At 41.5% G+C, this 25166-nt stretch overlaps 1 long non-coding RNA gene across 1 annotated transcript; it reads left to right on the top strand.

Moving 5' to 3' along the window:
- Window positions 1-618: 618 nt before the first annotated feature.
- LOC111751336 (uncharacterized) lies at window positions 619-24892 on the top strand. Its single transcript, XR_002786402.2, has 5 exons — window positions 619-4351; window positions 15989-17584; window positions 18601-18752; window positions 23823-24007; window positions 24168-24892. It is a non-coding gene; the product is annotated as an uncharacterized LOC111751336 (long non-coding RNA).
- Window positions 24893-25166: the final 274 nt, after the last annotated feature.

Genomic DNA, 25166 nt, shown 5'->3' with positions numbered 1-25166 from the left:
ATGGAAAAACACTTAATAGATAAGTGGAAACTTTGGTGAAGGGTAAGACAGTACAAAATACTGGGGAAGCCAGAACAACCTGTACAAGGCAAGGTCATGGTAGCTCCATAGAAACATCCAAACTCCCTGAGGAACCAAATTGCTGGGCTGAGGGCTGTGGGGACCATGTTCCCGGGGAATATCTAGCTCAATTGGCATAACATAGTTTATAAAGAAAATGCTCTACATTCTACTCTGTTAAGTAGCGTCTGGGGTCTTAAAAGCCTTTGAGTGGCCATCTAGGATACTCCACTGGTCTCACCCCTTTGGGAGCAAGGAAGAATGAAGAAAACTAAAGATACAAGTGACAGATTAGTCCAAAGGACTAATGGACCACATCTACTACAGCCTCCACCAGACTGAGTCCAGAACAATGAGATGGTGCCTGGCTACCACCACTGACTGCTCTGACAGGGTTCACAATAGAGGGTCCAGGGCAGAATTGGATAAAAATGTAGAACAAAATTCCAACTAAAAAAAAAAAAAAAGACCAGACTTGCTGGCCTGACAGAGACTGGAGAAACCCTGAGTACGGCCCCTGGACTCCCCGTCAGCTCAGTAATGAAGTCACTCCTGAGGTTCACCCTTCAGCCAAAGATTGAACAGGCCCATGGAACGAAACAAGACTAAAGGGGTGCACCAGCCCTGGGGCAGGCTCTGGAAGGCAGGAGGGAATAGGATAGCTGGTAACAGGGAATCCAGGGTTGAGAAGAGAGAGCGTTGACATGTCTTGGGGTTATTATCCAATGTCATACAGCTTTGTGTACTAACTGTTTGATGAGAAACTAGTTTGTTCTGTAAACCTTCATCTAAAGCACAATTTAAAAAAGAAAGGAAAAAAAAGCTAGAAATAGAAATATCATATGATCTAGCAATCCCATTCTTAGGAATATACCCTAGAGAAATAAGTGCTGTCACACGAATAGACATATGCATACCCATGTTCATTGCAGCACTATTCACAATAGTAAAAAGCTGGAAACAACCTAAATGTCCATCAATAGATGAATGGACAAAGAAATTATGGTACATACACACAAAGGAATACTATGCAATGATAAAGAACAACGATGAGTCTGCGAAACATCTCATAACATGGAGGAATCTGGGGGGTATTATGCTGAGTGAAAGAAGTCAGTCACAAAAGGACAAATATTGTATGAGACCACTATTATAACCCAAGAATAGGTTTACACACAGAAAAAAAAATCTTTGATGGTTACAAGGGCGGAGAGTGGTGGGGAGGAGAAATCATTCAGTAGATAGTAGACAAGTGTCAACTTCAGTGAAGGGAAGGACAACACACAATACAGGGAAGACAGCACAGCTAAACTAAAGTAAAAGTAAAGACATTTCGTAAACACATCCAAACATTTTGAAGGACTGAGTATCTGGGGCTGGGGCCTAGGGACCACAGTCTCAGAGTACATCTAGGTCAACAGGCATAACATCACTTATAAAGAAAATGTCCTACATCCCACTTTGGTGAGTAGTGTCTGGGGTGTTAAAAGCTTGGGAGTGGTCATCTAACATACATCTATCGGTCCCACCCCATTGGTAGCAAAGGAGAATTAAGAAAACCAAAGACATAAGGGAAATACTAGCCCAAAGAACTAAAGGACCACATGAACCAGAGACTCCACCAGTCTGAGACAAGAATAACTAGATGGTGCCTGGCTACACCAACCATGGCCCTGGCAGGGATCACAACAGAGAGTCCCAGAAAGACCAGAAGAAAAATGTAGAACAGAACTCAAATTCATGTAAAAAGACCAGACTTACTGGTCTGAGACTGGAGGAACTCCTGAAGCTATGGCCTTTGGACACTCTGTTAAGGCAGAACAGAAACCATTCCGAAGTCCACTTTTCAGACAAAGATTAGATGGCCCTATAAAACAAACAATAATACATATGAGAAAAGTGCTTCTTAGTACATTTGAATATTCAAGACCAAATGGGCAGCTCCTGTCCAAAAGCAGGATGAGAAGGCAGGAAGGGACAGAACCTGGATGAATGGACACAGGGAACCTGGGGTGGAAAGGGGAGCATGCTATCACATTGTGAGGATTGCAACCAATGTTACAAAACAATATATGCATAAATTTTGAGTGATAAGTTAACTTGAGCATAAACTTTTACCTAGAGCACAATAAAAAAAAACTTTAGAAGAATTCCAATGTTAAAAAAATTAACTAAATTAACAAAAAGGATATTCTAGCAACTCCTCTGCCCCGAGCCAGAAACTAGAAGAAATAAAATTATTCTTAGAGGCTACAACCCCGTTTCTCTGATAGTCTTCGAATCACTTATTTTCCGCTTTGTTTCTTTGCTGTTTCATGTTAAGTGGCTGAAACTTCACTTCTGTTATACCTCTGGAAGCTTAGGGATCTCAGATGGAGAAAAATGCTCATTTTTAACAAATTATCTTACAGAAAAAAGTTTAGATGCTTTTCATGGCGCATTCTTGACTCAGCCACTCACTCTATCATGTCACATTTCACTTCCACATTTAGTGAGAGCCTGTGGGGCCTCCATGAGTCAGAATCTACTAAATAACAACTGGTTTTTGGAGTTTCTGGGTGGTACAAATGTTTAATGTACTCAGCTTTTAACTGAAAAGTTGAAGATCTAGTCCCCCCAGAGGTACCTTGGAAGAAAGGCCTAGCAATCTACTTGCAAAAAAATCAGCCATTGAAAACTCTGTGGAGTACAGTTTTACTCTGACACACATGAGGTTGCTATGACTTGATGTCAGCTGATAACTGTGTGCTAGTCACCATGCTAGGCAGCTGTCCCATGTTATTTTATTTAGCTCTCTGAACAGTCTAGACCAAGGATAGATATTCAGGCTCATTTTGAAGAAATAAAATCCAAGACTCAAAGTAGGTCATAAGATGAGTAAGGGGTGAGCTGAGATTTGTCCCAGGTCTTTTGCCTCCAATCTCATTGTTTGTCACATTGTATACAACTATCTGGTTATTGTCACAGCCAGGCATCAGTTTTAGAAGGGACATTCTGCGTTCATTCTGTTCCAAGAGGTGCATAGGATGCATTTATCCAACCCAGTTTGTCATGTGGGTAATATCCAAGGTGAAATGAAATCCCAAAATGTTTCAGACATTGTTTTATTCTCATTTAGAGAAACAACATCACCTGCCCAGGTGTAGGGCCCCTATATCTTCCTTGGAGTCCACACTTATTAGGGACACTACCTCTTTTCAAGAAGATCCCCTTAATTTCCAAAGAGGCTTATAAATAATAGGTACTAGATCACCTTGGTAAGAACTGGTAAGGTGATTGTGTATGAGAAAGAGAACAATTTGATCTCATAAGAAGAAAGAATGCATCTAAATTTATGTGTCTGATTTGCGGTAAATGTGGTCAAATGTTGGGGAGGGGGAGAATATGTGTAACAGCAAATGAGTAACGATGAAAAGTACATCGTAATTTCTCAGGATTATACATATACTTTTTTTTTTTATTGTGCTTTAGGTGAAAGTTTACAGAGAAAAGTATTTTCTCATTAAACTATTAATACACGAATTGCTTTGTGACATTGGTTGCCAACCCCACAATGTATCAATACTCTCAACTTCTCGATCTCGGGTTCCCCGTTTCCATTCGTCCAGTTTTCCTGTCCCTTTCTGCCTTCTCACCTTTGCTTTTGGGCTTGTGTGTCCATTTAGTCTAGTAAACATGCTTGAACTATGAGGGTTATTGTTTGTTTTATAGGCCTGTCTAATCTTTGGCTGAAGGGTGAACTTTGGGAGCGACTTCAGTGCTGAGTTAAATGGCGTCCGGGAGCCATATTCTTGGGGTTTCTCCAGTTTCTGTCAGACTAGTAAGTCTGGTCTTTTTTTTGTGAGTTCGAATTTTGTTCTACATTTTTATCCTTCTTTGCCCAGGACCCTCAGTGATGGTTAAAGTTGTGTGTCAACTTGGCTGGGCCATGATCCTCAGTGGTTTGGTAGTTAGGATGTAGTCTGCAGGTTTTAATGATGTAATCACCTCCATAATGAGATCTGATATACTGTGATCATCTCCATGATGAGATCTGTTGTGAGCAACCAGTCAGTTGAAAGGGAGTTTCCTTGGGGGTGTGGCCTGCATCCAATGTAGGTGGACAATGTAAGCTCCCTGGCTTTTGTTCTCTCTGGATCCTGCAGCTGGCTCCTGTTTGTCTGACCTCCGGTTCTTGGGCCCTGAGGTAGCAACTTACCTGCTGTCTTGGGATTCATCAGCCTCCACAGCCTTGAGCCAGCGGCCTCCTCTCTGACCTTCTGATCTTGGATTCACCAGCACCAGTGGCTATGTGAGTCAGCAGAAGCCTCCAGTCTGACCCATGAACTTGGGACTTTCCAGCCTCTACAACCACATGAGCTATTTCCTTTATATAATCCTCACTACATATGTATTAATACAGTGCCCTGGTTTTGCTTCTCTAGGGACCCCAGCCTAAGACATTCTCTATTGTGATTCCTTTCAGAGCAGTTGGTAATTGTAGCTGGGCACCACCTAGTTGTTCTGGACTCAGTCTGGTGAATGCTGTGGTAGTTGTAGTCCATTAATCCTTTGGACTAATCTTTCCCTTGTGTCTTTGGTTTTCTTCATTCTCCTTTTCTCCAGACAGGGTAGGACCAGTAGATGTATCTTAGATGGCTGCTCACAAGCTTTTAAGACCCCAGATGCTACTCACCAAAGTAGGATGTAGAACATTTTCTTTATAAACTATGTTATTCCAATTGAGCTAGATGTCCCGCGAGACTATGGTCTCCAGCCCTCAGCCCAGTAAATGGGTCCCTCAGGGTGTTTCAAAGTATCTATGAAGTTTCTGTGACTTTGCCCTGGTTAAGTTGTGCTGACTTCCCCAGTGTTGTGTACTGTCTTACCCTGCACCAAAGTGACCACGTATCTATTGTCTAGTTAGTGTTTTTCCTTCCCCACCACTCCCCTCCCTCTTAACCATCAAAGATAGTTTCTTTCTGTTTATAAACCTTTTCATGAGTTTTTATAATAGTGGTCTCATACAGTGTTTGCCCTTTTGTGATTGACTTATTTCACTCACTATAATGCCCTCCAGATTCATTCATGTTGTGAGATGTTTCACAGGTTCATCATTGTTCTTTATGGTTGCATAGTATTCCATTGTGTGTATGTACCATAGTTTGTTTATCCATTCATCTGTTGATGGGTGCTTAGGTTGTTTCCATCTTTTTGCTACTGTGAATAATGCTGCAGTGAACATGGGTGTGTATATATCTATTTGTGTGGTGGATTTTATTTCTCTAGGGTAATATGGAGTGGGATTGCTGGATTGCATGTATGGTATTTCTACTTCTAGCTTTTTAAGGAAATGCCATATTGTTTTCTAAAATGGTGGTACCCTTTTGCATTCCCACTAGCAGTGCGTAAGAGTTCCAATCTTCCCTCAACCTCTCCAACATTCGTTATTTTCTGTTTTTTGATTTGTGCCAGTAATGTTGGGGTGAGATGATAACTCTTTGTAGTTTGATTTGTATTTTTCTGATGGCTAGTGATCACCAGGATTTCCTCAAGTGTCTGTTAGCCACCTGAATGTCTTCTTTGGTGAAGTGACTGTTCACATATCTTTTGCCCATTTTTAAATTGGATTATTTGTCTTTTTGTTGTAGAGGTGTTGGGTTTTCCTATAGATTTTAGAAATTACACTTTTGTCAGATTTTTCTTAGCCAAATTTTTTTCCCAGTCTGTAGGCTCTCTTTTTACTCTTTTGGTGAAGTCTTTTGGTGAGCATAAGCATTTAATTTTTAGAAGATTCCACTTATTTAACTTATCTTTTAGTGTTTGTGTGTTGGTAGTTATGGTTTGCATCCTACACATGTCATATATTAGGGCCTCTAGCATTGACTCTATTTTTTTTCCATGATCTTTAGTTTTTGGTTTTATAGTTAGGTCTTTGACCCATTTTTAATTAGTTTCAGGACTATATTTTTGATAAACAAGCAAACACCAAATCAAGGCTACAATTGTAATGGAGAAAATGGTTCAAAGTATAAATAATTCAGGTAAGTGAAGTAGAATAGCATAGCATAATAGTTATGCACAAGAGCTCTTGAAGCCAGTAACCTGAATTTACGTCCCAGTTCTGCTGCTTATTAGTTGTGTGACATTTGAGAGGTCACTTAAAAACAAACAAACAACCACCAGCCTGAAACCAGAAGGACTAGATGGTGCCTGGCTACCACCAATGACTACCCTGACAGGGAACACAACAGAGAGTCTGGACAGAGTGGGAGAAATCCCCAAAATTATGGCCCCAAGATGCTCTGTTAACCCAGAACTGAAACCGTTCTGGAAGCCCACTCTTCAGACAAAGATTAGACAGGACTCTAAAACAAAAAATAACACATGAGAGGAGCGTGCTTCTTGGTTCAGTCATATACTCGTGATCAAATAGGCAGCTCCTGTCCAGAGGCAGGATGAGAAGGCAGGAAGGGACAGGAAGTGGTTGAATGGACACAGTGAACCTGGAGTGAAAAGGGTAAGTGTGCTGTCTCATTGTGGGGATTGCAACTAATGTCATGAAAGAATATGTATATAAATTTTTGTATGAGAAATTAACTTGAGCTGTACATTTTCACCTAAAGCACAAAAAAGGGGACAGGGCCTCACATATATACCCTAAGAGAATTTTGAAATCTATGTACCTTCACACACCCATTTTTAGTTTGCATCTAAATGTTTTCGTCCTGAATGTAAATAGTGGCAAAGGATGTAATTTCCTGCATGTTGCATACTGAACAGGTACCTTCAGTAAAATTTCACCAGAACCTTAAAAACAACAAACAAACCCTCTCTGTTCAGTATCCGCATCTGCAAAATGTGCTACTAATAGTAAGTACTCATAGAGTGTTGTGAGGATTAGATGAAAAAGTACACATAAACTGCCTGACATGTCAAAACTTTGTTATTATCAAAAGGAGGAAATACCTGTAGCATTTTTGAGTTTCACGTAGTAAAAAAAAAAAATTATTTCTCAGGCTCAAGAAGCTGGGAAAGAGTTAAACAGGCCAGGAATTGCCTTCAGGCATGGAGATAGAGCAAATGATTTTATTACTGGAAGTCAGGAGGACTCCAATAACTTACAAAGCATAAGGGAGAGAGGACATGTGCCAATACATAGTAGTAATGGAAATATTGTTGACAGCTAAGACCTCAGGACCTCTACCTGTCTTGAACAATTAGGTTAATGTCCCTGCCCAGTGGATCTGGGCTAATAAAACAAGAGAAAAAAAAAAAAAAAAACACATAACTTGCTACCTTCAACTTGTTTCTGACTCACAGCAACCCCATGTGTTATGGAGTAAAACTGCTCCATAGAGTTTTCTTGGCCATAATGTTTCATTGGGTGAGTTCAAACTGCCAACCTTTAGGTTAATGTTGCTGTTGTTAGGTGCTGTCAAGTGGATTCTGACTCATAGTGACCCTATGTTCCACAGAACGAAACACTGCCTGGTCCTGCTCACAATCGTTGTTATGCTTGAGCCCATTGTTGCAGCCACTATGCCAATCCATCTTGTTGAGGGTCTTCCTTTTTTCCACTGACCCTGTACTTTACCAAACAGGATGTCCTTCTCCAAGGACTGATCCCTCCTGACAACATGTCCAAAGTATGTAATATGCAGTCTCACCATCTTTGCTTCTAAGGAGAATTCTGGTTGTACTTCTTCCAAGACAGATTTGTTTGTTCTTTTGGCAGTCCTTGTTATATTCAATATTCTTTGCCAGCACCACAATTCAAAGGTGTCAGTTCTTCTTCAGTCTTCCTTACTCATTGTCCTGCTTTGTATGCATATGATTCAATTGAAAACACCATGGTTTGGGTCAGGCACACCTTAGTCTTCAAGGTGACATCTTTGGTTGTCAACACTTTGAAGAGGCCCTTTGGAGCAGATTTGCCCAATGCAATGAGTCTTTTGATTTCTTGACTGCTGCTTCCATGGGCATTGATTGTGGATCCAAGTAAAATGAAACCCTTCATAACTTCAATCTTTTCTCCGCTTATCATGGTGTTGCTTATTGGTTCAGTTGTGAGGATTTTTGTTTTCTTTATGGGGAGGCGTAATGCATAGTGAAGGCTGTGGTCTTTGATCTTTATCAGTAAGTGCTTCAAGTCCTCTTCACTTTCAGAGAGAAAGGTTGTATTCTCTGCATAACACAGTTTGTTAATGAGTCTTTTTCCAATTCTAATGCCCCTTTCTTCTTCATATAGTCCAGCTTCTTGGATTATTTGCTCAGCATACAGACTGAACAGGTACGGTAAAAGGATACAACCCTGACACACGCCTTTCCTGACTTTAAACCACACAGTATCCCCTTGTTCTATCTGAACAACTTCCTCTTGATCTATGTAAAGGTTCCTCATGAGCACAATTATGTGTTCTGGAATTCCCATTCTTCACAATGTTATCCGTAATTTTTTATGGTCCACATAGTCGAATGCCTTTGCATAGTCAATAAAACACCGGTAAACATCCTTCAGGTAGTATAATCCGACAGACGTGTGGGGGTTTTACCTTCTTAGGTTACCATTTGTGCTGCCCAGGGACTTAGTAATACAAAAGGCACTGTGCAAAACTAGGAACAACCAGCAGATGCCCCTTGCATGAAACTTTATTACAGCAGTTGGGCCTGCAATGAAGTTCCCACAGTAGTCTTCACTTAACGCGGACAGTCAGGGAATCCTGTCAGTTCTCCAGGTTAGGGCACTGAAGCATAAACAGCCAGACACTCTTGGCTTCCTTGAACCCATATGCCAAGAGACTTGAGCCAGGGAAATTGATAATAACTTCCCCTAAGTCTCAGAGCTCTTTCAGATTTGCACAATTTGAGTCCACAAAACAAGCGGGAAGTCACAGAGCTCCAGGCCCTTTAGATGAAGTTAAAGATTATACAGTCTGTAATCTTTACATCGCCTCGTGTCTACAATTACTTAGTCACTGACGATATAACAAGCCCTTTCCAGAAATAATTCACTTATCAAGCCCCACCCTTTTATGTCCTGAGACATTACCAATAGCTCCACCTCTTGGGATGGGGAATAAAACCTATTGCACATCCTCAGCACATGGTATTTTCCTGCAAATACAAAAACTCAAAAAACCAAACCCGTTGCATTCAAGTCGATTCCAACTCATAGCAACGCTATAGAACAGAGTAGAATTGCCCCATAGAGTTTCCGAGGAGCACCTGCTGGATTCAAACTGCCAATCTTTTGGTTAGCAGCTGTAGCTCTTACCCACTAAGCCACCAGGGTTCCTCCTGTAAATAAAAGGTACCCTAATTTTTGGAAGAGGGTAGTGGTTCAGTGGTAGAATTTTCTCCTTCTTGTAGGAGACTTGGGTTTGATTCCTGGCCCCCAATGTACCTCATGCACAGCCACCACTTGTCTGTCAGTGGAGGCTTGAGTGTTGTTATGATGCTGAACAGGTTTCATCGGAGCTTCCAGACTAACGTAGACTAGGAGGAAAGGCCCAGCAATCTACTTCTGAAAATTAGCCAATGAAAACCCTGTAGACCAGAGTGGTCTAAGCTTAACTGATCCTGCAGATGGCACTGGACCAGGCCCCATTTTGTTCCATTGAGCATGGGGTCACCATGAGTTGGGGGCCCACTCAATGGCATCTAACAACAACTTTTGAGAAATGCCAGGCAGTTCCACAGGGAGACGGTATGACATGATGCATGCCCTGGAAACCAGTGCTTGGTTTTATATATGGTCTCTACTTAAGCTCTATTGCACTGGACACATTCGTTAATTCCCTGTGCTCCTCAGTTTCCTCATCCATAAAATGGGAGTAATGATAGTGTCTACCTCAAAGGGCTGTTGTGCCTGGCCCACTGTAGCTGCTAAAGGAATGTCAGCTAGTATGCCGATTCTTCTGAGCTGTTAACAATAGCTTTGATAGCCTAGCAAAGAATTCTTTGAAAAAATTGCAATTTCCAACAAAATGCATATTTCATATAGGTTAAATATCTAGCAGTACCTTACACATAGTGATTCAGGTAACTGGTGGCTTTTTGATTGCTTTGAGAAGAGTTAATATGTCTTACTTCTGTTGTTGTTGTCAGGTGCTGCCGAGTTGTTTTTGATTCATAGTGACCCCATGTGACAGAGTAGAACAGCCTCACCGGGTTTTCTTGGCTGTAATTTTTACATACAGTATTTGTCATTTTGTGATTGGCCTGTTTCTCTCAGCATAATGTCTTCAAGTTTCACCCATACTGTAGCTTGTATCCAGACTTCATTTCTCCTACTGGCTGAGTAGTAGTCCATTATATGTATGTGCCACATTTCATCTATTCATCCATCTGATGATGACCATTTAGGTTGTTTCCACCTTTTGGCTGTTCTGAATAGTGCTGCAATGAACATTGGTGTGCAAGTCTCTTTTTGAGTCTCTGCTTTCAAGTCTTTTAGGCATATACCTAGGATTGGTATTGCTCAGTCATTTGGTAGTTTTATTTTTAGTTTTTTGAGGAGCCAACACAGTTTTCCACAGCTGCTGTACCATTTTGCATTCCTACTAGCAATGGATAAGAGTTCCAGTTTCCCCATATCATCAACATTTGTTATTATCTTTTTTTTTTTTTAATATAATTCTAACCATTCTAGTGGGAGTGAAATGGTATCTCACTGTGGTTTTGATTTGCATCTCTCTGATGGCTAATGATGCTGAGCATCTTTTCATGTGTTGGTGGCCATTTGAATGTCCTCTTTGGTGAAATGTCTGTTCAAGTCCTTCACCCATTTTATGATTGGCTTGTCTTTTTGTTGTTAAGTTGTTGAAGTTTTATATATACTTTGGTTATTATACTCTTGTTGGATATAGGTCTTCTGAAGATATTCTCCCAGTTGGTAGCTTATCTTTTCACTTTTTTGGTAAAGTCCTTCAGTGAACACAAGTTCTTGGCTTTAATCTTTACGGGAACAGATCGCCAGGACTTTCTCTGTTGGAGCCACTGGGTGGGTTCAAACTGCCAACCTTTCGGTTAGCAGCCCAGTGCTTAATCATTTGTACCACCAGGGCTCCTACTCTGAACAACATTCTCCTCCTTTCTTAACCCCACTGCTTTGATGATTTCCCAGGGAACCTGTTGAAAGGATCGCAAGTATCTTCTTTTTGACAAGTCCTTTTGGGGTTCATTTGAAATGCATTTACCTGGCTAGATACTGAGATTGCAGTTGGGGAGGAGTACAGAGGGGGGGTCCCTCTTTCATGGAATTCAAGTTCTGGTTAAACAAATAGCAACGATAAAACCAGAGTCCCTGGGTGGCACAAATAGCTAACATGCTTGGCTGCTAACCAAAAGATTGGAGGTTCAAATGTATCCAGAGGCACCTTGGAAAAAAGCCTTGGCAATCTACTTCCAAAAAATCAGCCGCTGAAAACCCTATACAGCACGATTCTACTCTGACACACATGCGGTTGCCATGACTCACCATTGAGTCTAGGCAACCGGGTTGATTTTTGGTAACAATAAAGCCCGGAAACATTAGAATCTGAAAATCAGCATGAGAAGGGCTTGCTTGTCAGAACATCCCTGGGGGAGGAAGGAAAGTTTCCTGAAAGCAGTAAAGTTTGAGCTGAAAGTCGAAGGGTTCTAAAAATTAGCTACAATTGAAGAAATTCTCTGGGGTGGAAGAACAATGTTCCAAGACCTGGAAGGGAAAGGAGCTGAGAGTGGCTGAGGTACCTTCACCTGTCTGTAGCAAGTGGAGGTGAAGGTGCTCACGTCATAGATGAGGCTTCATCCTCAGAATGTCAGAATGTCGGGGAGTCTCTGAAGGGTTTCAGGTTAGGGACTGAAATGATTAGATCTGAGATTAGGAAGGATCTTTCTGGCTGCTTTGTGAGACAACAGGGAATGTGGGGAGCCCAGTAGGAGGCTAGGGTGTGAAGACATTCATATGCAGGTATAAATGTATTATATTCTGATGATTCTGGCCCAGACTTGGAGGTGGGAAGGTGAAGAAGTGGATAGATTTAAGTGATATTTAACTACTTGGCTGCAAACTAAAGCTAGTTCCCCTCTCCCACTCTCACCGCCTCCCAAATCCAGGTAGGAATAGGCCAGGTAGAAAGCTTAACCTTTAGTCTGCCCTTCTGTTAACAACACCCAGAAAATATTTAGCTTGGAAAAAGGAAAGAAGTGATGTCTAAAAGTGGAACTTGGAGGTTGTCCGTTGTTATTATGAGGTTGTCTGAGTTGGCCCCCAGCTCGTGGTGACCCCATCCACAGCGGAATGAAATGAAGCCTAATCCTTACCATCTCCGTGACTAGTTGTGGATTGGAGTGTTGTGAGCCATAGGGTTTTCACTGGCTGATTTTTGGAAGTAGATCACCAGGCCTTTATTTGTAGTCTGCTTAGTCTGGCAGCTGTGCTGAACCTGTTCAGCATCATAGCAACCTGCAAGCCACCACTGCCAGACAGGTGGTGGCTGTGAATGAGGTTCATTGGCTAGAATCAAACCTGAGCGTCCTGCATGGAAGGGGAGAGTTCTACCACTGAGCCGCCACTCTTTGCTAAGCTGTATACTGAGGTCAGTTATCTCAGCTAATCTTCTTGACCCTTTACCTCAGAAGGAACACCCTCTTTTCACCCTAATTATGCTTATCACCAAACAAAACAAAACAAAAAAAACCTCACGGCGGTCAAGTCAATTCCCACTCACAGTGAAACTACGGGACAGAGTAGAACTGCCCCATAGGGTTTCCAAGGCTGTAAATCTTTATGGAAGCAAACTTCCACATCTTTGGCCTGCAGAGTGGCTGTTGGTTTGGGACTGCTTACCTTTCAGTTTGCAGCCGAGCCCTTTAACCATTGTTCCACCAGGGCTCCTTATACTTATCACAGAAGCTGTTAAAAGGCCAGGAATAACTCAACACCAGTCCCTTTAGCCAAACAATCAGCCAACAAAGATAACTTTAAAAAGCGTTCAAGCCCAACTTTATGACTCCCTCCCTCGTAGGCACCAAGGGCATTGTCTTAACGTCTAAGTCACCAGACAGGGTGGCCCAAGGCTGCTTATTAGTTGACCCTCTGGGAACAACCGTGATTCATCTGTTTACTGCAGAGCAAAGGTAACTTGGGTTGCAAAAGTTCACATCTGCTTCCCAGGAGACCTTCATACCTGGAAATGAGGGCAATGGCCTTCACTGAAAGTGTTTGCACTGGCACAGACCCAGGCTGGATGAAGTGTGCCCCACGAGAGGTCACGCCACTGGGACGTGAGGGCGAGCATGCACGCACGCACGCATTTTCCTGAACCCAGATCATCACAGCTCAGGAGCTGTTTCAAGTCACGCTCATTATGGTCTCACTGAGCAGCTTGGAGACTAGTTGTCATAAGTGTTTTGCGCTCTGCTCTTTACAATTCAGGTATGTTAGCCAGACTTACTTTCTTAGCAGAAGTCAGATTAAGGGCAGCCATAATAGTCACATGGGTATCATTTATTAATGGTATATTATATTCTGAAGCACTGTATCATTCACGTTATATTTTGTTGTTTTTAGTTGCCATTGAGTTCACTCTGACCCGTGGTGACCCCATGTACAACAGAGCAAAATGCTGACTTGTCCTGCACCATCTCCACTTTCATTGTATGCTTTAGTCCATTGTCGCGGCCACTGTGTATTTTGAGTGCTTTCCAACTAGGGGACTCATCTTCCAGCCTATAATGGATAATATTTTGTTGTGATCCATAGGGTTTTCACTGGCTAATTTTCAGAATTAGGTTGCCAGGCCTTTCCTCCTAGTCTGTCTTAGACTGGAAGCTCCTCCGAAACCTGTATACTATGGGTGACCCTACTGGTATTTGAAATACTGGTGACACAGGTTGAGTTCTTAGGCAAAGACTCATAGCTACCCTATAGAACAGAGTGGAACTGCCCCAGAGGATTTCCAAGGAGTGGCTGGTGGATTTGAACTGCCAACCTTTTGGGTAGCAGCCGAGCTCTCAACCGCTACACCACCAGAGGGAGAAAAAGGAGTGCAGGAAGGGCCTCCACCCCACCCCCAACCCCCAAGTCCAACTGTGCACAATGGAGGCTGCGTGGGGGTGAGGCTTAATAAAGGAGAGTAGTCCCTGAGGGCTAATAACTGAACTTCATGCTTACAGCAGCTCCTGGCCTCCACCCAGGCCCCAAGGGTGGCACGGAAGTTGGGCAGGGCGTGGCTGGGCTGGGCAGGCAGCCTCAGGCACGCTAGTTTCACCCTTTGCCTAGTTCTACATTGCTGCAGGGAGATGGGCTTCCTTCCCCAGTCCCTGCCCCCTCATTCCTGCTGTGTTAGCTCCGGGCTGGTGCCCCAGTACTCGGGGTTACCTTTGCACTGTTTGTGAACCACAGGCATCAGCACAAGAAGGTGGCAAATGCTTAGTCAACACTGATTGACACATCACTGAATGGAATGGAACCATCCTCTGATTCTTGTCCCTCCAACCGCAAGCACCCTTAACCATAACTGTCTGAAATAAACGTGGTCAAGTGGGATTGTGAAAGAAGCCCTGGTGGCACAGACAGTTAAGCACTCAGCTGCTAACCGAAAGGCTGGTGGTTCAAACACGCCCAGTGGTTCTGTGGGAGAAAGACCTGGCGATCTGCTTCTGTAATGATTATACTCCAGAAAACCCTTTGGGGCAGTTCTGCTCTGTCACATAAGGTCGCTGTCAGTTGGAATGGACTCTACAGCACCTAACAACGACAGCATGAGCTGCCCTTTTCCTCCTTGCAGCTGGGAACCCACCAGCACAGGGCCCTTGGCTCTCGGCCTCCCTAGAATAGTGGACACAAATCAAGGAGCTGAACTTCCTTAAGCCACCTAGGTCATGGCTGAAGGCAATCTCCCAGGCATTTCTGATATCATCTTCAGGAGTGGCTGTGAAAAATCAAACTTCAAGGGGTGAAGGAAGGAGTAAGTTCTAGAATCTGAGATGGGAAGTGCCTGGCCTCCCCTATACTCCAGGTATGAATGCTACTCTTACGGTCCTCACAAAGGCTTCATTCATTTATTTACTCAACATTCATTAAGAGTTTATAGTGCTAGGGATTCTTAGAGGAAGAAGATCTGTTTCTGACTACCTTAGTCACCTGTGCTGTTGTAACAGAAGTACCACAAGACGGTGCCTTCAAAGAATGGAAGTTTATTTTCTTGTAGTATTGGAGGCTAAAGCTCTAAATCAGAGCCTTTGCCATGCTGATTCCTTTCTTGTAGGTAGTCACAGTCGTTCCTTGGTTCCTTGGAGATCCTCACATGGCATCTGTCTTCCCTTCACCCCCCTCCCTGTGTGTGACATCTATGTGTCTATTCTGCTCATTTTATAACTCAGAAGCAATTAGATTTAGAACCCACCCTACTTCGGTATAACCTAATTAACATAACAAAGAAAACCTTATTCCCAAACAGGATTGTATCTACCCATATAGGGGTTAGAATTCTAGTACATATTTTGAGGAACACAATTCAATCCATAGCACTAACCTTCAGTAGCTCACAGTTGAACAGGGGAGAAGCCACATAAGAAAAAAGCATAATGACAGAGTGTGATGGGACATAGGGGGGAGACCCTGGATCCTGTCAGGAGGGGAGAAGGTAGATTTCCTGGAAGGAGTAACCCCTAACTTGAGACTTACTGAGTGTGTAGCAGAAGTTAGTCAGGTGAAGAGCAGGGGCAGTGGTTTTCTAAGTGATGGAGCAGCTTAAGCAAAGGAGCAGAGGTCCTGTCCCCTTGCCTCAATGAAGGAGAATTTCTTGTTGAAAGGTCACATTTGCTTTGCTGCAGAAACTCTTTTCTTTCTAGGTTACAGAGACTTGGACTCCCTTCTCGATGTTCAGGCCAAAAGGCTGAGTCCAAAGTACAACTGAATTCCAACTCAGATTTTTGTTTTTTTTTTGTTTTTCAGCAGAAGCCTGCAGTTCAGAAGGCTGCCAGCCACACCAGAAAGCTTTTCCCAAGAAGACCTGAGCTGGGCAGTGCAGCTGCCCAGCGGGAGGAGTGTGGTCTTTTGGATCAGAAGATAAGACTCGGGTGAGGCCAACAATGTACAAAGCAGAGGAATTCATAAAGGTACCTCTCCACCCCCGCCACCCCCCCAGTAAGCATTATGTTTCGTAGTATTAAATGTCATAACAGGGCCACTAGATAGGGTTTTGGAGGGCAGCCAGCATACCTGGATTTCAATCCTGGCTCTACCACTTAGAATGGTGGGCTAATTACTGCAAGTCTCTGAGGGTCAAGTTCTTTTTTATGTAAAATAGGGCTCAGGGCATCCCCAATAGCCACTTTAGTCCATTGTTTAGGACACTGTGTAGTTTGAGTGCCTTCCAACCTAGGGAGCTCATCTCCCAGCACTATAATGGACAATATTTTGTTGTAATCCATAAGGTTTTCACTGGCTAATTTTCAGAAGTAGATTTCCAGGCTTTACTGAGTGAGAATTAGGTGAGATGACTCAGAGCTTGGCACAAAGAAGGGGCCAGCCAATGTCAGCTGGCTTAATATTTCTCTTGAGAACTGGTATTTGGGCCTAAAGACAGTAATGTCATGAGGCTACGTCCCCAAATGTTGTTGTTGTTAGCTGCCATTGAGTTGGCTCCCAACTCATGAGGACCCCACATACAAGGGAATGAAATGCTGCCTAGTTGTGTCCATTCAATTATGGATTGGATCACCGTGATCCATAGGGTTTCCACTGACTGATTTTTGGAAGCAGATTGCCAGACCTTTCTTCCTAGACTGTCTTAGTCTGGAAGTGCTGCTGAAACCTGTTTAGCATCATAGCAACAAACAAGCTCCCACTGGCAGACCAGTGGTGGCTGTGCCTGAGGTGCTTTGGCTGGGAATCGAATTCAGGTCTCCTACATAGAAGGCAAGAATTCTACCACTGACCCACCAATGTCCCTATAAGTTCCCAAATAAGCCTTTTAATTAATGGAACCTCTCCTGTCCTTCTCAGAAATGTCTGTGATATGCCTCAGTGCTGCTGAGAGTAGGATGAGTCAATATAAACCCCTTACCACTATTGGGAAAAAAGCTCCAACCTCATGCTGTACTGAGAACTGCTCAATGATATTATTCCAAATGTGACACCGATTTGGTATCAGAGTGGTGCCATCTCTCCATTGGCAATTCTTGGAAAGTGCAGGATGGCCGAGGATAAGGGAAAATCTCAGATATCAGCATGATCACTTTGCAGCTTCACTACCTTCTTTGAGGCTTTCCTGGCCTTTAGGATTCCCTCATTTCCCCCCTCATCTTTAAATATGTAAGTGTTGTTTCTAGTTATCTAATGTTTATTATTTTTCCTACCCCATCCATTAATTCCATCACCATCCTGGCTTCCGAAATTTTTAGGAAGCTTTTCGAACCATTCTGGTCGATGGGTTCAATGATCACTGTCTTCCTACCAGCAAAATACAATGATTTTCCAGAATTGTGAATCTGTGCATGAAATGCTCCTTGCAGTCTCAAACGGAAATCTTCACCATTGAGGACATTGAAGGTAAGCCACTTGCTTCTTTAGGGCCTGTTGGATTGGGACATATGCATCATAATCAGGCCCAGGATCTTCTCAGGTGCCTCCCTGACTTCATACCCATGTCTCCTTGGGGTAGGAGTGGAGTATCAGTGGTCCTCCTGATAACTCCTCCACAACGCTCTGGTCTAGACTATGGGAATGGCTGGGAAGGATGAGACCAACCCTCCATGACTCTCTTGGCTATCGCTGGTAGATAAAGGGAAAGGCTAGCTAGTTAAGCTGTTACCATGAAAGCATAAGGAAAGGAGCTTCCTAGAAATAGGCCTTCAGGAAGAGCATCCCTCATGAAAAATTCCTGCACTCCTGACCAGACCGTTTTGTTTCTGGTCCCCTCACCATGCACCAGAATCCTCTCAAAGTGCTTAAGTTCAGCGACCCAATCCTCACCCTCAGAAATTTCTGTGCTTCCCCAAAAGTAGATGGTTTACCTCTTGATCTTTACCGTATCTTGAAACACCCCAACACATTTCTCCTCAAGCTCTTCAGCTGGATATTCATTGACACTGCTCTGTTCGATTAGTTCCTGCTAGGGCAGGCAAAGAGAGAAGTGGTATGTGGTTCCACCAGCAAGGGTGGTACAGGTCTCCCAGCTCCTTTTCTGTCTCCTCACCTGAAAGAGTCATGGCCAATTCCCTGACCAGCTCACTTTATTTCTCCTATTACCATGGCTGTCACCTTGCCCTTTTGGGAACAAAACATTCTTACTAATGTTAAGAAGCATTTGCTTCTTTCTGTCTGTTCTGAACCTGTCTACATTACCAGAGAAATCACAATGGTTGCCATAGTTATGTTCTTTGCTTCGTGATTAGAATAGCGCTAGTTTTCATGTTCCACTTCCCCTCAATTATATTATATTCTAGGTCTCTTTTTGCAGAGGCTTTGCTGATTCATTCATTCCCTCGCAATGTTTTGTTAATAGACCTCAAAATTAAATCCATTTTATTATCTTCTTTTGGTTTTTAACTCTTTTTTTTTTTAAGCTCATCTAGTTAAAAAGCATATTTAAACACTACGATATGCCATATAATGGCATTGGGAAAGAAGCCAAAGAAGTGGAGCCCACAGAAATATTTTAGAAGACAGTGCCTGAACACAAATACCTTCCTTTCCATTCTTACTGCTGTCACTTGAGGTGAGGCCTTTATCAGCTTATACCAGGACTGTTGTAAGAACTTCCTACTTGTTCCTCAGCCTCCAGCCTCTTTGCCCTGCAGCTTATGTGCTCAAGTATCTCAATCATTATGTCACGTGCCAACTCATGTTCCCAAGAGCTCCTCACTATGACATACATTCCACTAAAGGTGCTTTACCATCAGGCTCCTCCTGACTTTCCAGTGACTCCAGTGCTGTCAAATGGGTTTACTAATTGTCCTATGATAGCAGTTCTACTCTGACACACTCAGGGTCTTCATGAGTTGGAATTGACGGCAATGGTGATGGCAGTGGTTGATGATTTGTGCTTAGAGGTATGGATCCTTTTGTTCCCTCTCTTGGACAACCTTCGTTTCATCCTTGATGTGTGTCCAAATCCTACCCACGTCCTCCAACTACTGCAGCTGAAAGCACAGTCTTTGCTTAGATATGCAAGTGACTATATCTATATCGATAAGCAGGGGCAGATTATCCAATAGCCAAGGTAAGCACGGTGCTTACCCTGCTTATCAGATCATCTGTAGTGAACAATTTCACCTGGGTTTTACTAATCACTACGGATTAGTAAGTAAGCACAAGTAAACCTGTGCTTACCTTGCTTACTGGGTCTTCCATCCCTGTCAGGGATTGCAAATTTGAAAAAAGGCTTTGATTCTGTAGGAAGGCACTGTGGGTTGGGAGACAGGCAGATGCCAGCCATACCTAGAAACAGAATGATGTGATGAAAAATGTGAAATTGCTCATTTACCTTGCCTATTTGATGATCTACCTCTGTTGATGAGCAATCACTTTGTGCTCCATTTCTCTTTGTCCACACTTGGGTAGAGATAAAGTAAGATACTCCTGGGCAAAATGGTTAGCAATTGAGTTCTTAATCACTGTACCACAAGCTCCAACAAGCCTATTACAAAACAAAACAAAACAAAACAAAACAAAACAAAACAAAACAAAACAAAACCCACTGCCATCGAGTCGATTCTGACTCATAGTGAGCCTATAGGACAGAGTAGAATTGCCCCACAGTTTCCGAGGAGCACCTAGAGGATTCAAACTGCTGGCCTCTAGTTTAGCAGCCATAGCACTTAACCACTACACCCCCAGGGTTTCCAACAAGCCTATAGGACAGAGTAAAGCTGCCCCATAGGGTTTCCAAGGCTGTAATCTTTACGTAGCAGATCACCAGGTCTTTTTCTCTCTGGAGCCACTGGTGGATTCAAACTGCCTATCTTTTAGTTAGCAGCTGAGTGCTTAACCATTATGCAACCAGGGCCCCTTGTTGTGTTGGGCATAGATACATTTGGAGACATTTAAATTTACCAACAAACCCATAAGGAAGTGTTTTTATCCATACTTTAATTGAAGAAACTGGAGCTCAAAGATGTTTAATAACTTTTCCAAGGACAGTTTGATGCTAGATATGGTGCCAGAGAGGAAAATAAATACATTGTTGTGGGATGGAGTTTGTTTGAACAGGCTTCACAGATGTGGTGGGAGCTGAGCCAGGTCTGGGTCTGGTGGACAGGAGGAGACAGTGCCCTGAGTGTGAGCAGCATGACAAGTATTTCAGACTCGAAGTGACAATGTGATCATTTATGTCTTCCAGAGGTTGTACCCAATTCCCTTTAAGAATGCAATATTTAAGTGAATTGCCTGGTTTTGAGTATGTAAACACTGGAATGTGCTAGAATGGCCCAAGTTCAGGAGTAAGAGAACTTTGCTGTAGCATATTAACAACAGAATAAATGCTGACAAAAAGGCAGAGATTTTTAAATTTTAACTTCAGGTCAAAAGAGGACTCTTAACACAAAGTAGCTGAAATCAGGCATAATCTCAGATGGTTTCATACAGCAGAATAAAAATTAATGAGCCCAGGAACCTAAGCTGACCACATGGCATGAGGGTGAATGTGCTTTCCTGGGTGTCCTGGAGCATAGATGCATTGCTTAGTTATTGTAAGCATCATTGTCTTTTATTTCTCCAGTTCACTCACTAATAAAACACTTATGAGCAATGGGATGTGAAAAAGGAGACAAAGGAAAATGAAGAGAAGCAACTGAAAGGATACTTTAACGGCCTGAAAAACAGCAGTCCCTGGGTGGTGCAAATAGTTGACGTACTCAGCTGTTAACTGAGAGGTTGGAGCCCCCATAGAGGCACCTTGGAAGTAAGGCCTGGCAATCTATTTCCAAAAAATTGGCCACTGAAAACTCATGGAACACAGTTCTACTCTGACACACATGGGGTCTCCACGGGTCAGAGTCGACTCGATTCAGCTAGTTATATTGAAAAGCTAAAATCTGGCTACCGTTAAAGGTTGTAAAAGCATAACAATTAAATGTCCAGGATTTGGAGATTTATAGGTTTAATGCATAGTGACCTTGGGAAGTTACTCAACTGTTTAATTTTCAGTTAGTCTTTTCTCTAAAATGGGGATAACAATGCCTACCTTATATGGTTATAGTGAGGATTCAATAACACAATATGCTCAGCCCAATAGCTCACATTCATCCTTTAAAAATGTTTATTGAGTGCCTTATATGATTAGATACCAAAGGTTCAATGGTGAGCAAAACAGACATGGATGATCTCTGCTGACTCATGGAGTTTACAATCTAGAGAAGGAGAGAGATGATAAGAAAAGAAAAATACACATAGTTAATTACAAATTGCGGCGAGTTCTATAAATGAAAAATTCAGAGTGCTTTGAGAGAATAACAGAGTCTCTGAGTAAGTGATCAATAAATAGTAATTACAGTTCTACCCTGCACACTTGGGCTTGCTATGAGTCTGATTGACTCAGTGGCAACTAACAACAACTACAACAAATTAAAGACAGACTTTTCTTTTCAACTGTGAAAGATTAGTTCCTATCAACAAACCCACAATGATTGGGGAAAAAACTGGGTGAAATAGTAGAAAATAAATCAATTTGAAGGCATATGAGAGCTATCAAGGCAGCAAGGGCATTAGTAGACAAGATTCCAGAGAGAAGGTAAATACTGAGAAGTGAGATAAAAATGCAACTCTACTTTCTCCTCAAAGCATTTGCCAGCTCATATGTGGCTGAAGAGACAAAATTGGAGTTCATGGGCAGCTAGAGAGAAGGGCAATGGAAAATACCCTAGGTTTTCTGTTGGGGCCTCTAAAAGGTGGTGTTTTAAGAATAAGGGCAAACGGGGTATAGACCAGCTCTCACAACCACTAAAACCCATCTTCTAAGCATCTCGAGGCCAGGTTGAGTTACACTGATTTGCCTTGCTTAATTACTTGACAAGCTATTCTCTGTGAAGAAAGATAACATCATCCAGAGCTTCAAATAATCTTTATAATTTTTCATATAATAATGACCAGTGTTCAAATTGAAAAAATCTTAACATGCCAGGGTTGTTGTTGTTAGTTGCCGTCAGGTCACTTTTGACTCATAGCAACCCTATATGACAAAGTAGAACTGTCCCATAGGGTTTCCAAGGAGTGGCTAGTGAATTTGAACTGCTGACCTTTTGGTTAGCAGCCAAGCTCTTAACGATTACACCGCCAGGGCTCCAGTGGAATCTAGCATACCAGTAGACAAGCCAAATGATTGAAAAGCATTGGGAGGCAATAGAAATAGATCCATAAAGGATAGAGATACTATAAGATACTGGAGTTATCAGACACAGATTTTAAATACTGTGTTAATTATATTAAATAAAATGCAGAATGAGATGGAAAATTTCAGTAGACCACAGCAATATATAAAAAGAATCAGGAAGAAATTCTCACATTGGAAGATACAATAACTAAAATTAAAAATTCAATAGTTAGATTAGTGGATTGGACACAAATGAAGAGAGAAAAAGTGAGCTAAAATACATCCTCAGTAGAAAATATCCAGACTGAAACACAGAGAAAAAGAGATACAAAATAGAGAAAAAGACAGTAGGATATATACATTGTTGCTCTTGAGTAGATTCTGACTCATGGTGACCCCATGTGTGCAGAGTAAACTGCTCCATAAGCTTTTCAAGACTGCGGTATTTCCGAAGTAGATAGCCAGATCTGTCTTCCAAGTCTTCTTTGGGTGGATTTGAATCTCCAATCTTTTGGCTAGTAGTCAAACATTTAACTGTTTGCACCACCCAGAACATTGTAAAAAGGTTTAACACATATGTAATTTTAGTGCAAGACAGAAAGGAGAACAAGAAGGGGCAGAAGCAATATTTGAAGAGACTTTCCAAAAGCTGATGAAAAGACACAGACACAAGAAACTCTATGAATCCCTTGATGGACAAATACAAAATGTTTTAGTATTTCAACTATTAAATCTTAAACACAAAACACACCATAATATAACTGTTGAAAACTAAAAACACAGAGAAAAATATCCAAAAACAGCTAGAAGAAAAAAGACACATTGTCTTCAAAGAGAACAATAAGATTGACAACTGAATACTTTAAAAAAATTATGGAAGTCAAAGACAATGGTATACCATCTCTAAGGGAGAAAAATATCTTGCTAAACTAGGCTTATATGACTAGAAAAATTTTCATTCAATACTGAAAATAAGATTTACTAATTTTAATGTATTTTTTGGTTTTTTATTATACAACACCGATTCAGAAACTACTCCAAACAAATGGCTTCATTAACTATTTTCTGGCAAACACTCTTCAACCACCATATAAAAATACGACTTTGCCAGCTATTCAGAAGCCCTTCCTTGTGTGCTACCCCAATTATAATGCACTGCCTTCCCTAAAAATAACTTTTATTCTTTCATTATACTTTTTTATAATCTTCCTTATGTTTCTTTATAGTTTTTGCATGTCAGTGTGCATCACTGGACAGAATAGTATAGTCTTGTCCATTAAAAAGTTTTTGATATGCCTTGTAACTCTCTTCCAAACTACAGGAGCTCCCTCCATTCCCTGCTTTTCCTTAAACCTTATCTGTTGATGATCCTGGGCCATTTGACCTATAGAATTTCTCAGGGTCTGGATTTTGTTAATCTCATCATTACGGTGCAGTCCAGCATGACCCTCTCTTATCTGTGTTTCTTGCAAATTTCAGCTGCAGCCAGGGCCTTGAACTGTGTTTTCTGGAAGAATTTTCATCAGTGCAACACTAAATCTCAACCTATTCTCAAACAACACTAAAGGAAAGCCACAAGGGAGATCTCCTTGCAGAAGGAAAGTGATGCTAAATGACAGCATAAAATTGTAGGAAAGAATAATGAATAAAGGAAAGGTACAAATGTAAGTTAGTCTAAATTAACATTGACCATATAAAACAATACTAATAGTATCTTATGGAGTTTAAATATATGTACAAATAAAATACATGACAATGATAGCATAAAAGTCAGAAAGAAGATAAATTCAGTCAAAGCGCTCAAAGGTTTTTTTCATTTTACAGAAATTGATTAAAAAATACTGATTTATATTATACCTTAATAAATCCAGCATGTGGAATCTCTGGCCTCTGAAAGAATGTCAAAAGATTGTGTGACTGCCAAGACGTGAAAAAATGAAATAGCAAAACTTACGTGATTAACTCAAAAGAAAGTAAGAAGAAGAAGATAAGAAACAGCACAGATGTGACAAATAGGAAAAAAAAATAGTATGATGGTAGATTTAAATCCAAATATTTCAGCAATTATATTAAACATAAACAATTTTTAAAATTTATATTGTCAGGCTGTATTAAAAACTACACAGCAGTGGCTGGCTAGTGGATTAAAAACTACAAGACCCAGCAATACAATGCTTGTAAGAGAGCCAAAAAACCAAACCCAGTGCCGTCGAGTTGATTCCGACTCACAGTGACCTTGTAGGACAGAGCAGAACTGCCCCATAGAGTTTCCAAGGAGTATCTGGCAGATTTGAACTGCCAACCTCTTGGTTAGCAGCTGTAGCACTTAGCCACTACACCACCAGGGTTTCCGCTTGTAAGAGAAACATCTTAAATACAAGGGTACAGATAGAATAAGCATAAAAAAAGAAGATAAGCATACAAACACAAACCAAAAGAAAGCTGATACAGCTAGACTAATAGCAGACAAAGTAAACGGTAAGGTAAGAAGTAACCCTTTACAATGGAAAGAGGGTCAATCCACTAGGAAGATAAAATAGTCTTATATTTATAATATTTAATAATATAACTTCAGAATATATGAAGCAAAAAAAAAAAAAAAAAAGAACTAAAAGAGAAATAGGCAATTCCAGAATCACAGTAGAAGCTTTTAAATATATTTTCACTGAAATTGATACAATAAGAAAACAAAAAATATAATTGTAAGCAAAATTTGACAACGTGTCTGCCTACATTGAACTTGTATTACAGTAAGGGAGATAGATGGTAATCAAATAAGTACACCAATGAATGTAAAATTGCAACTTAGCTGAGTGCTCCAAA

Source organism: Loxodonta africana, chromosome 17, assembly GCF_030014295.1.
Source record: "Loxodonta africana isolate mLoxAfr1 chromosome 17, mLoxAfr1.hap2, whole genome shotgun sequence".
NCBI classification, from domain to species: Eukaryota; Metazoa; Chordata; class Mammalia; order Proboscidea; family Elephantidae; genus Loxodonta; species Loxodonta africana.
The sequence above is the reverse complement of the archived record's forward strand: the minus strand, read 5'-3'. Positions and strand labels throughout refer to the sequence as shown.